The sequence below is a fragment of the Psammomys obesus genome, unplaced genomic scaffold, assembly GCF_907164565.1.
Source record: "Psammomys obesus unplaced genomic scaffold, mPsaObe1.curated_primary_1811, whole genome shotgun sequence".
NCBI classification, from domain to species: domain Eukaryota; kingdom Metazoa; phylum Chordata; class Mammalia; order Rodentia; family Muridae; genus Psammomys; species Psammomys obesus.
In genome coordinates, this window is record NW_026596143.1 from 3,170,587 (window position 1) to 3,183,482 (window position 12,896).

Consider the following 12,896-nt stretch of genomic DNA (forward strand, 5'->3'; position numbering starts at 1 on the left):
TGTGTGTGTGTGTGTGTGTGTGTGTGTGTGTGTGTGTGTGTGTGTGTTTCTTATATTACCGAATTGGGATTTGTGCATCTAATGTTACTTCATTTTTTTTTTTTTTTAATCAGCCATATTCCTTGGGTGTACTTGCAGAGTTCTAGTAGGACCCGGATGTGGTAGAACTGAGTGTATGGTTCAGAAAATAGTTCCTCCATTCTGGAGGGCGCCTGTGTAACCTCTCCGTTATTCCACGTAGGATATCAACTGGAAAAGCAACCTCAGAGTCTGGGTGTTACAGGTATGCGAATGTCCTGTTAGCCAGTTAACAGTAGCGACCCCTTTCACTTCAGTAAGGGGTGTTCTTGGATCATAGTAGGATTGGGCTCGGGAGGGAGGAATGTGGATGGAGATGAGGACAAGTATCAGATCAGCTATGGAGTCTGCAAACAAAAGCAAACCCACCAGGAGACCTACTTACAAGAGCAGAGATTAAACGATAGAGAATAAGAGCTAAGAATCCGTACGGCATGAGTTGCTGGCGCAGCAGCCTCGAGTTGAAAGGTGAAGAAGTTCTCAGATCCTTCCGGCTCTCGAAGGCTCTACGTCAGCGCATCTCAACCTTCCTAGTGTTGGGTGCGACCCTTTAGTACGGTCCCTCGCATTGCGGTGACCCCAACCACAAGATTACTTTCATTGCCACTTTGGAACTGTGATTCTGCTCCTGCTAGGAGTTGAAATGTCATTCCGGATATCTGATATACAAGCCCTGTGAACCTCTCCCCCACAAAGGTTGGGGACTGCTGGTCTACACAACGCTGTTGGCTTTTCATCTGGAGCACGTTAAGCTGGAGGCCGCCTGAGACATATTTCACTGGAGACCGTAAGTGTTTTGTCCCTGCCCTCACCACCTTTTCTGAGATGGGGTGTAAAACAAAACAGCTCATTTTGCTGAAGCAGCCAGGAAGGGGACCTGCTAACTTCCTGTGACTTTCTCAGCCTTTGTCCCTCGGATGATTAACTATGCCTTCCGCCACGTCCTCCAAGATCATACCGTATTCCACACGCTACCACACCAGGGATGTGGCACCTCTGTTCAGAAAGCCCTCGTCTCTAGTTCAGTTTGCCTGTTTAAACTGCGATAGAGGAATATTCAAGAGAAATGAAAAGGCTTAAGGCTTTTGAATTTTTTATTCTCCTGGGAGCATTTTCATTATTCTTTTTTTTTTTTTTTAATGATTGTCTTAATTATGGGCCTGTGTTTGTGTGTGTGTGTGTGTGTGTGTGTGTGTGTGTGTGTATACATGTGTGTTGTGTGGAGGCCAGAAGTTGACATCAGGTACCTTCTTCATCCCTCTCTACTTGATTTACTGAGCGAGGATCCCTCGGTGAATGTAGAGCTTTCCCATTTGGCTAGTCTAGCTGGCCAGTTTGCTCTGAGGATTTCGCCTCTATGCCACTCCAGCTTTTATGTGGGTTCTGGCAATCGGAAGCCTGCCATCACCAATCTCAGGGCTCTGGTTTTCTCTTTTCTTTTCTTTTTTTCTTTGCTTTTTGAGACAGGGTTTCTCTGCGTAGCCTTGGCTGTCCTGGACTCACTTTGTAGATCAGGCTGGCCTCGAACTCACAACAACCCACGTGCCTCTGACTCCCTGAGTGCTGGGATTAAAGGCGTGTGCCACCACACCTGGCTTTCTTTCTTTCTCTTTTTAAACTCAGTTTCCTCTATTTGGTTAGGTTTTAGTCTACAATTACTATTCTATTACTATTACTATTCTTCCCCTAGAAAACTACAAATAAGCAATTAAAAGTATGATTTTTTTTTCAGGATCTGGATAATCAGTGTTTATAGTTATCATATTTGGTCCCAGATAAGCATAATTTCTTAAGGATATGAGCGCAAAAAGCACAAAGGTATAAATACAACTTGACAGGTAGAAGACAGTGTCCAATCCCACCAATAACCTAGGAAGCAGAGGCTAGAGGAGATGCTGAATTTATCTTTCAGATAATTATATTATTCTAAATGATATTATTTGAAAATAATAAGTGTTCAATAAAATGGGAACCTTCTAATGTTCCCAGCGAGAATGTAAAATTGGAGATTAAAATTCAGAAGCCTTTAAAAACTTTCATTCTCCTTTAATAACTCCCTATTATGAGTGAACATAAAGAAATAACCTTAAATATAAGCAAGGGCAGACTGTTACAGTTTGTGGTTTCATAGAAAGTATTAACCTGTTCCCACCCACACCCACAGACCGGGAGGAAAAGAACCCACAAAGAGTGCCTTTGGGATTGGTGGGCGAGCAGCCCCTCCCCCTCACCATCTGCTGCTGAGTCTACAGATTCACCCCAGGTTTTTTCTCAGTCCCACTCCTTTGGGAAAACCCTGGCAAGCTTTACTGTACACCCAAGGGTGAAATGAAGAAAGTTCAAAGCAGTCAGCAAAACGCTCGGCTCTAGAAAAGCCTGCCGAGCCCCGAGTAGGATCCTGAAGCTCAAAGCACTTGGGTAGTCCTCTCATTTAAAAATATTCAATGAATTAATTTATCTATTTATTATTTATTTATTGGTTTTTCAAGACAGGGTTTCTCTGTGTAACTCTGGCAGTCCTGAAACTCACGCTGTAGACCAGGCTGGCTTCGAACTCAGAGATCCACCTGACTTCTGCCTCCAGAGTGCTGAGATTAAAGGCCTGTGACACCATGCCTGGCTAATTTATTATTTTTTTAAACACATTGTACAGTTTAAAAACTAAATACCACTAGATATTAAAATTGTGGCGTGTGTGGGTGTTACACCGTGCTTCTGATTCCTCTGTTAATTTATTTTCTACATGTGCCCGGTTTATTTATCTATTACTGTGGATGTGAGCGCTTGTCCCTGAGGCAGGGGGACAGCGACCTCATATCCCAGAGTCCGTGAAAGTAAGGGGATAATTTTGTGGCATCAGTTTTTTTTTTTTTCTTCCACGCTGTGTAGGTTCTAGATTTAGACTCAGGTTTCTAGGCTTTTAAGGCAAGCGCCTTCCCAGCTGAACCATTTTACCTGCCCTGCAACTCCTTGTTTTTTCGGTTATAAAGATCCCCAGCTGCTCTTCAGTTTCTCGGTCTTAAATAATGACTACCTCTCTAGAATGAAAGCCTTTAAAATCTAAACAATTAAAAAAATGATTAAAAAAGGGCAGGGTGTGTTGGTGCATGCCTGTTAGCACAGCACTTGGAAGGCAGAGGCAGGCAGATCTCTATGAGGTCGAGGCCAGCCTGGTTTACAAATCTAGTTCTCTGTGAAGTTAAGGTTACACAGAGAAACCCTGTCTCAAAAAAAAAAACACAGAAGCTCAGAGCATGGGCCAGGAGAGGTGGCTCAGGGGTAGAGGGCAGTGGCTGCTCTTCCAGAGGACTTAGGTTTGATTGCCAGCACATGCTTGGTAGCAGCAGAGGGCATAGATAAATAAGCCATGCCTGCCGATATTGTTCAGCAACTAGAAGAAGGAATAAATACTCCTCTGTGTATTGGCCCAGAAAGAATGGATGTCATCACGTGGAAATCGAAGGTCAGGACACGTGTAGCCTAAAATTGCATGCTTACTCGATTCTCCGGGAACAGAGAAGTGTGTCTACAAAATGAAAATGTCAATAAATGTCCAGAAGAAAGTTTCCGGGAAGAAATCTCCAAATGGAGCACTGTGGTGACAGTCACTGTGGCTTGTACTAAGGGATCCCAGGTAGCAATGATTAAGGTAGGTTCAAAATTCCCTGGAAGGAGAAGAGAATATTCTCACGTGTCACCTAGGTAATTGACAATTAACATTTAAGAAGACTCCGTGGTTAAGAGCTCAGGACCCACAGCAGCAGCAGTCCACAACCTCCAGTAACTCCACCTTCAGGGACTTTAACACCCTGCTCTGGGCTCCACGGGCACACGCATGCATCTGTACACACACACACACACACACACACACACACACACATCCACACACAGGCACACATCCACACACATACACTCCACACATATACACACATACACACAAGTACACATACACACCTAGACACACATACCCCACACACAAATTAAAAAACCTTTTTTAAAAGATTAACGTTTATAAGCCAGGTGTGGTAGAACACCTGTTTAATCCCAGCGCTCAGAGAGGCGGAGGTAGGTGGATCTCTGTGAGTTCCAGCTTTCAGCCCACCCTTGTCTTCCATATCCATATATTCTTCTGCTTCTACGTGTTTAAATACTTAGGGTTTCACAATTCACACTCTTTATTCAGAGACAAAGCGAAGCCAGCACCAGAGAGCCTCTGCTTTCTTCCAGGTATTCAGTCCCTGTTGATCGCTTTGCTCCATTGTAGTAGCCTCTGGGTGTCTGTCAATCTTCCCGTTTCCACAGGAGATCCACTTCAGGCTCCAGTTGCCCCTGCTCCTCCTTCACTTCTACAACTATTTAGGGTCTATAAACTATTAAAAAGAAAAAGCCAATACTGCATCCTCCCATGGCTCCAGGGACTTGGACCCAGCTAGTGGTGTCGAAGGAATGAAGAAAAGACAGATACGGACAGACAGACAGAAAAGCTGGGAGTGGGTGAACAGGGCTCCCTGCTGGAGAGAGCACAGCACACCGGAAGCTCGGCCTGTTTAGTATATAGGGTTGAACAGAGAGGCGGGGTTATTAAATACAGATAAACAAGGAGGCAGGCACACAGTTGGATCAGGGAGACAGATTTAGCTAATCTTAGAGCCCACTGTAGAACAGTCTTCAGGCCTCGGATAGCAGGAGAGACAGCTATGGAGGACGTTTTCTGTACGCACTGTCAGCGTCCTGTCTTGGACCCGAGGAAGGCTGTGGGCCCACGCCTCAGAGCCAGCCAGACATGGAGGCTCTGGGGTCCTTGACATGACTTGTGCCCATGTCAACAGCCCATGTTTTCGTCCACTCAGGACTTGACTCACTCGGAGTTTTCTCTTCTCCCTGCAAGGCTGGTGGGCACACGCTTTTAATTAACCCAACACTTAGGAGGCAGAAGCAGGTGGGTCTCCTTGAGTCTGAGGTAGCCTGGTCTACATAGCGAGTCCCAGGCTAGCCAGCGCTACCTAGTAAGACCTTCTCTAAAAAAAAAAAAAGGGGGGGGTGAGGGTTTGGGTGGAGCCGGGGGAAGAGTAAAGAAAATAAAGCAGCCTGAGTAATTTTCCTCCCCAAAGGCACTTCCACAAGGTTATGGGGAAACACTAGTCGTGGTAGGGATGGGGCATGGGGTGTGGAAATGTTCAGGACCCGAGGAAAAGAGTTTCTGAGACAGAATTTCGGGAGACCCCTCCTCCTCCCCACGCTCTGGCCGCCTTTGAGAGGAGTCCACAGGCCACGAAAGGGTTAGAAATCAACCAGCAGGCACGTTGAGGAGGGGAGACCAGGAGGAAAGGGCTGAGGAATCCGTGGTCTCTGCAGGAAGGCCGGTAGGCTGCAGCTGCCCAGGCCTCCCAGGCCTTGCTGAACAGAACTGTTAAATAAGCTGCCGTCCCAGCGGACATCCTCAAAGGTGGAGCCATGTCTGCAGCTGCGGGTCAGAGGTGGCACGGAGGAAGCACCGTTGGCACATTCTCTCCCCAGTTGGCTATCCTCCTTGTTTTTCGTGTTCCCGGAGAGCATGCCCGCCTGTGCCCTCCACTCGAGAAAGGCCATCGCTGGGCAGCTTTGATGGAGCGCTCGCATTCCGCTCCACTACTTCTCGGAACATTCCAGAGCCACAAAGGAGCAGCTAGCTGACGGAGGAGGGTCTCTGCCCGCAGCTCCAGCCACCCTGGGGCTTCCTCCCTGGAGCGCAGATGTGAGGGAAAGGGAGGAAAAGGGCATTCGGGGAACTTGGGCTGCCAGCTGAACACCCCGCCGTCCTCCGCCTCGCTGCCTTGGTTCAGGGGGCAGCCACTGGCCCGTGCCACGGCATCCCTTCAGGACATGCTTCAGTTTGCACCGAAGGAGCTGAGCACAGACCTTGTCGACTGGAAACGCATGTACTCCGTTAAAAAATAACAGCAGGAAGGGAGAAGGGGGAAAAAAATCTGTTGGCGAAAGGACAGAGTGGAATCACAGAGCCAATTATACATCCCAGAAAGGACAACTCTCTTATGGCGTCAAAAGGTCCTACCAGACCTTACCCAGAGCTCCTCGGAGGCACTTGTTGCTCTTGCACAGGACTAGGCTTTAGGTTCCCAGCATCAACATGGCTGTTACAACCATCTGTAACTCCAGTTTCAGGAGATTTAATGCCTTCTTCTGGCCTCTGCAGGCACCAGGCATGCACATGGTTTACAGACATACATGAATAGAAAACCACCATACACATAAAACAGTAAGTTTTAAAAATTAAAAACAAGGCAGGTGGTGGTGGCCATGACTTTAATCCCAGGACTCAGGAGGCAGAAGCAGATGGACCTCTGAGTTTGAGGCCAGCCTGGTCTATAGAGAGAGAATTCCAGGATAGCCAAGGCTACACATAGAAACCCCGTCTCAGAAAATAATAATAACAAAATTAATAAATAAAAATAAGATAGCTAATATAACCCTGACCCAACAATAGACACCAAGCTTTCAAGAAACTAAATAAGTTGCCAAAAATTACACAATTAAGAGACAGTGGAGTCAAGCTGACTCTGGTGGCAGGAGAGCCAATGATCCAGCCTTGAGGGCATGATTGAGGAAGAGCTGGGTCTACCATCTGTCTGCAGTGAGTGGCATGGGTAAGGAAGAGATGCCCTCCCCCAGCCCCTAGACCCTCAAAGCCTTTGGTGAGGTCAGCATGCCCTGAGGTCAGGAGAGTGGGAGAGCTGGCCCTGCCCCCTTGCCAGCTGAAGCACAGAGCAGGCTGTGCACCTTGCCTGGGCAGCACAGTAGAGCTGACTCTGGTGGCACAGGGGCAGGTGAGCCAGCCTCTAGGGCATGAAAGTAGGAGAGCTAGCCCTGCCCCTCACCTGCTGCAGCATTGAGTGAGCTAGCCAGGACAGTGCTGGAGAGCTCATCCTCTCGCCAGGAGAGCTGGTGGGCTGACCAACTCAGCTACCACCCAGGCCCAGATCCAGGGCTCTGAGTTGACCCATCCCAACATCTACCGCATCTATGAACTGCTAGAGCTCACGGAAGTGCCAGTCCTGCAGATCCAAAGCTGCATGATCTCCACAGCACAGGACAACAAGAGGATATCCAAGAGGAGTCCCAGTGAGGATCCAGTATTGATAAGTGTATCAGAAGCCTGCAAACAGACCAATGACTCATTGCAATGAACACTTGCAAGTAAAGACGTATGGACAAAAAGGTACACTGCATGACACACTGTGACACCCTACAGCTTCCACAACAAACTTTCTTTTTCTATTTTATTTTATTTTTTCGGGGAGGTTGTAAGGGTGGAGGGCACATATGAAGGGATGGAGAGATGAGTGGGATTGGGGTGTGTGATGTGACATTTACAAAGAATTGATTAAAGATTTTTAAGAGAGAGGGAGGGAGGAGGGCTGGAGAGATGGCCCAGTGGTTAGGAGCACTTGCTACTCTTGCAGGGAGCCCAGGTTCAATTCCTAGCACCATATGATAGTTTATAACCATTCGTAACTCCAATTCCCCACTGTCCTCTTCTGGTCTCTTAAGAGTACAGCATGAATGCAGACCAATACTTACACACATAAAATTTATATATATATATATATATTTAAGGAGAGTGGATAGATAGATAGATACATAGATAGATACATAGATATATAGATAGATACATAGATAGATACATAGACAGATAGATAGAATGAAATGGATGGAGCTGGGGCACTGATAGCTACATTATGCTTTTTCCCCGTCAGGGACACAGCAAATTACAGGAAGACTCTGAAGAGTGGGGGTCTCCATGGACCAGCAGTTAAGAGCGCTGGCTGCTCTTCTAGAAGACACAGGTTTGATTCCCGGCACCTACATGGTGGCTCACAACTGTTCATAACTCCAGTTTTTCACTGGAACAGTAGCAGAGAGCTATACCCTGACCCTCAGGCAGAGAGAGAGATTCTGGGCTTTTGAACTCCCAAAACCCAGCCCCAGTGACACACTTCCTCCAACAAGGCCACACCTCCTCATCTTTTTAATCCTTTCAAATAGTACCAACTCCCTGATGGCTTAAGCATTCAAATATATGAGCCTATGGGGTCCATTCATATTCAAACCACCTGGTGAGTGTCAATAAACACCAGCCCTTTTTCACCATCTCTGTCTCTTGCCTCGATGATAGTATAACCACTTCTACGACGGTTCAAGTTTATTCCTAGCATATGGAATCTACCCCAGCAAAGATGGGCTCTTGTACCTCACAAAGTCAATTTCCCTCCTAAAGTTTTGCTTCTGAATTTGTTACATAAATATTCAAATGTCTTGTGCCCTTCGGATTCTCAAGTTGAAATTTAATCCCTGATGCAATAGTTTGGGGGATGTAGTCTTTGGAAAATGATTGACCCATGAGGAGTCTCTCCTTACAAATAGGACTGGGTATTGTGCCTGTAGGCTAGCCTTGGGGGAGGGGGGTGTCTTTTATAAACTAATGATTGATGTGGGAAGGTCCAGCCTGCTGTGAGTGGTAGCACTCCGAGGCACTGAGTTATGTAAGAACTGAGGAAGCTATGGGGAACAGGCCAGTACCTGAGTTCCCTTCGTGATGAATCCATAATGGAGGTGTGTAAGCCAAATAAACCTTGAGCCAAATAGCTCAAGTTGCTTTTGGTCATGGTGTTTAACCCAGCAACGTAGAGCTAACTAGGACATGGGTATGCTACAAAAGAAGTTGATGGACAGTCATCCTTTTTAACCTGTCTGTCTCCCCCGTGTGAGGACACACCATCCTCCTCCAAAGCAAGCAACAGGAAGCCACCATTTTGGAAGCAGAGAGCAGCCCTCACCAGTCAATACAACCTGCTTGCTTCTTGATGCTGGACTTCCCAGACTCCAAAATTTGTAAAAATTCCTCTTCAGTTCTTTGTAGCATGCCCCGTCAGTGACATCATGCTATGGAAGCACAAATGGACTACCACATAGAGAGACTATGTGTGAGGGAAAGGCAGGAAGGAAGGGAAGCTAGCTGGGAGAAGATGGAGAACTGTATTATTTCTGGTTTTGGCATACAGATGGTCTTATCACTCCATAAAAATTTCAGCAAGTTAGACACGTCTCACCATTGTGTTGAATTGTCTGGGGCAGATGCAAAAGAGTGTGTGTGTGTGTGTGTGTGTGTGTGTGTGTGTGTATGTGTGTGTGTGAAGGGTGGCTACATGGCTTAGCAACTCAGATAAAAACACTTGCCAAGGGCTGTTCTTCCAGAGGTCCTGAGTTCAATTCCCAGCAACCATATGGTGGCTCACAACCATCTATAGTGAGATATGGTGTCCTCTTCTGGCGTGCAGCTGTACATGCAGGCAGAACATTGTATGTATAATAAATTAATTAATTAAAAAAAAGAAAAAGAAAAAACACTTGCCAAGCAAGCCTGAAGACCTGAGTTTTGAGTTCTGGATCCCATGATAGAAGAAGAAAACAAGACTCCCAAAGACTATCTTCTGACCTCCACATACGCCCCGCATTCATACACTCATAACTCTTAAAAAGTGTATATTATGTCAAGATTAGTAGGAGTCCATGGAAGTCTTACCGTATGATTTTCGGAAGTTGCTTGCCCTGTACCTATCCAAGCTTGCAATCCTGTCTTGGTTTGTTTGTTTCGTTTTTGAGACAAGGTCTCACAATGTAGCTTTGGTAGGCCTAGGACTCACAGCGCTGACCTGGCCTTGAACTTACAGAGCTCTGCCTTTGCCTCCCTAGTGCTTGGATTAAAGGTGGGCGTCAACACACCTGTCCAAAGCCTGCAATCTTTGAACATGATAATAATGTTAGGTACCCAATGGGGAGATGGTAATTTCTCTTTAAGTAGGGGACTCATCTTTAGTCCAGGATAATCTGAAGTTTACTTGTTGGGTAAGTAGGATCTCTAAAGAGGAGAAAAGTATGATGACCCCTGAAGCTATGGGTTCAGGGTCACCTAGCCTCCATCGTAGACCAACTTGGCAATAGTCGCTGGCTTAGGCATTTTAAAAAGCATAGCTCATTAAATTCAGAGCAGAAGAATTATGGCCATTTGTGTAGAACAGGGAAACATGGAAAAGGGAAACTATTTTAGGACTTACGGAAAGGAGAAACTGTCTCAGACATCCCATGTAGGGTAAATGTTTCAGGATGTGTCCTGGAGGCTCAAAGTTTGAATAACAAACCATTCGGTTAATCCTTTAAAGAATGTGGTAAGAGAACTGGACACAAAAGTTGCATTTTCTCTGTATTAGCTCATCTTATGTGGTAACTGAATGAAAAGTTGCGTAATGTGGAGCATCTGGAACCTGCCACATACAGGCTGAAGATTCACAGCACAGAGTACAATAGGTACTGTTCAGGTGGGTTAAGGAAGAAAGCGACTCGTGTGCGCAAGGAGAGGCTTTTCTGAGTACGGCCTTCCACTCCTATCTAACTCTAACTCTCTGGCTCCGTGGGATCAAGGCCATTATTTATCAAAGCACTTAGCACAGTGACTTGCCTATGATTGGCAGTTAATACGAGGCTGTGTTGAGTGCAGAGATTAGGTTTAGACCTTAAGTATTGCAGATGCAGGTCCTTTATCTCCAGCCAGCACGTTCCTTCTTTCTCTCAAAACCAGCATCCCAGGTTCCATCTGGTCTCCTTTCCTCTCACACGTAGTCCATGTGTGCCGGGGAAACCTGACCCACTCTGCTCCAGTGGTTTCATCGCTTCCTGTCATCCTCCCACCCACAACGATTTGGTAAAAGATGGTTCCCAGATCAGTAAAAAAAAAAAAAAAAAAAAAAAAAAACCAAGATAAGGTGATATTTGATTTGCTGGAGATTGCAAAGAAAGAAACTCTCTTATTCTATAGGAGCTACTCAGAGGAAAAACTCTTTTTCACCTGGGCATGGGCATGAATGAAAAAGCCTAAGTCTGTAAGAGATCCGGGCAGTGGTCTTGTGACCACAGTGAAGCCAACATTCCTATACAGTGGGCAATGCAGAAGACAGAGAAAGAAGAAGGGGTTTCTATTGCTGTGATCATGAGAGATCCTGGATAAATAAGCCTGACCAACTCCATGACAGGCTTTTTTTTTTTTTTTTTTTTTTTTTTTTTTTTTTTTTTTCTAGACAGAACAGGCCTAAGAGTTATGGGAAAACACACACACAAAGAGAGAGACAGAGACAGAGAGAGAGAAAGGACAACCAATTAGAAACAACCAAGATATCTGGCCTGGAGAAGATGAGGTGCTTAACTACCGGTTTGAAAAGCACCTACCAGTCCTGATGTCACATAGCCTCCATAGGCACCAGCCAATCCCTGCTGCTGAGGTCACTTAGCCACAAGTAGGAATTCCTGTTTCCATTTCTGGCTGTAAGGGGCCTGCATGTTGCCACCATGTTGCAAAGATGGGGATCCCAGCATACTGGACTTCTACAGAATAAACGCCCGTTAATGCTCGCATGTTACCTGAGTCTGAGGTCATTCTTTCAGCGTGTTCCACACCCTAACAATAGGACACCGTGACCACAGCAACTCTTATAAAGGGAAACATTTAATTGGGGCTGGCTTACAGGTTCAGAGGTTTAGCCATTAACATCCCGGTGGGAAGCATGGGGGCACCCAGGCAGACATGGTGCTGGAGAGGAAGCTAAGAGTTCTGTATCTGAATTGGGAAGAGAGAGTGACACTGGGCCTGGCTTGAGCTTCTGAAACCTCAAAGCCCACCCCTAGTGACACACTTCCTCCATTAAGGCTACACCTACTCCAAAAAGGCCATATGTCCTAATCCTTTCAAATAATGCCACTCTCTGTGAGCCTATGGGGGCCATTTTCATTTACTCCATTACAGAAAGCAGGGAACAAACATTTCTTGGCATACTGAGGCTGGGGTCAAGACTTGCCTGCAAAACATTATTTATCTGTATGGGCTTTACAGTTATGCCAGCCTATAATCTTCCTCTATTGCATAAACTGGTTAGAGAGGGATTTTGTTGTTGTTACTTATAATCAAAATATTCCTAACCAATATAATGAGAGTTTAGACATGATCATCCATAAAGATTCTTTTCAGTTTAATAATGATCCCATTAAGAACTCTACCAAAAGCAAACCATCTATTTATTTATTTTGGTTTTTCGAGACAGGGTTTCTCTGTGTAGCCTTGGTGATTTGTAGACCAGGCTGGCCCTGAACTCCACCTGCTTCTTCCTCTTAGGGTGCTGGGATCACAGGTGTGCACCAACTACTTTTATTACTGTCTCAGGTAGGTTATTGCTGTGACAAGACACTGCGACCAAAGCAAGCCGGGGAGAAAAGGGGTTACTTAGCTAACACTTCCACATCAACGTTCATCATCCAAGGAAGTCGGGAGAGAAACTCAAACAGGGCAGGGACCTGGCGGCAGGAGCTGATGCAGAGGCCGTGGAGGGGTGCTGCTTACTTCTTGCTCAGCCAAGGCCACCAGCCCAGAGAACTGGCTGGGTCCTCCTCCATCAACAGTTAAGAAAACAGCCTACACGCCCGCCTACAGCCCCATCTTACGGAAGGACTTTCACAAGCTTCTGGGTGCTTCGCCTGTCCGTATGTCAGTGCACTAAGTGCCTCCCTGGTGCCTGCAGAGGCTGGAGGAGGGCATTGAAGCCCATGGAACTGGAGCTACAGACAGTCGTGAGCCACACGGTGGGTGCTTGGAGTCAAACCCAGCAGCCCTTCCGGAAGAGCAGCCAGTGCTTTTAACTGCTGAGCCATCTCTCCAGACAGCGTGTGTTTTGTGTGTGTGTGTGTGTGTGTGTGTGTGTGTGTGTGTGTGTGTGTGT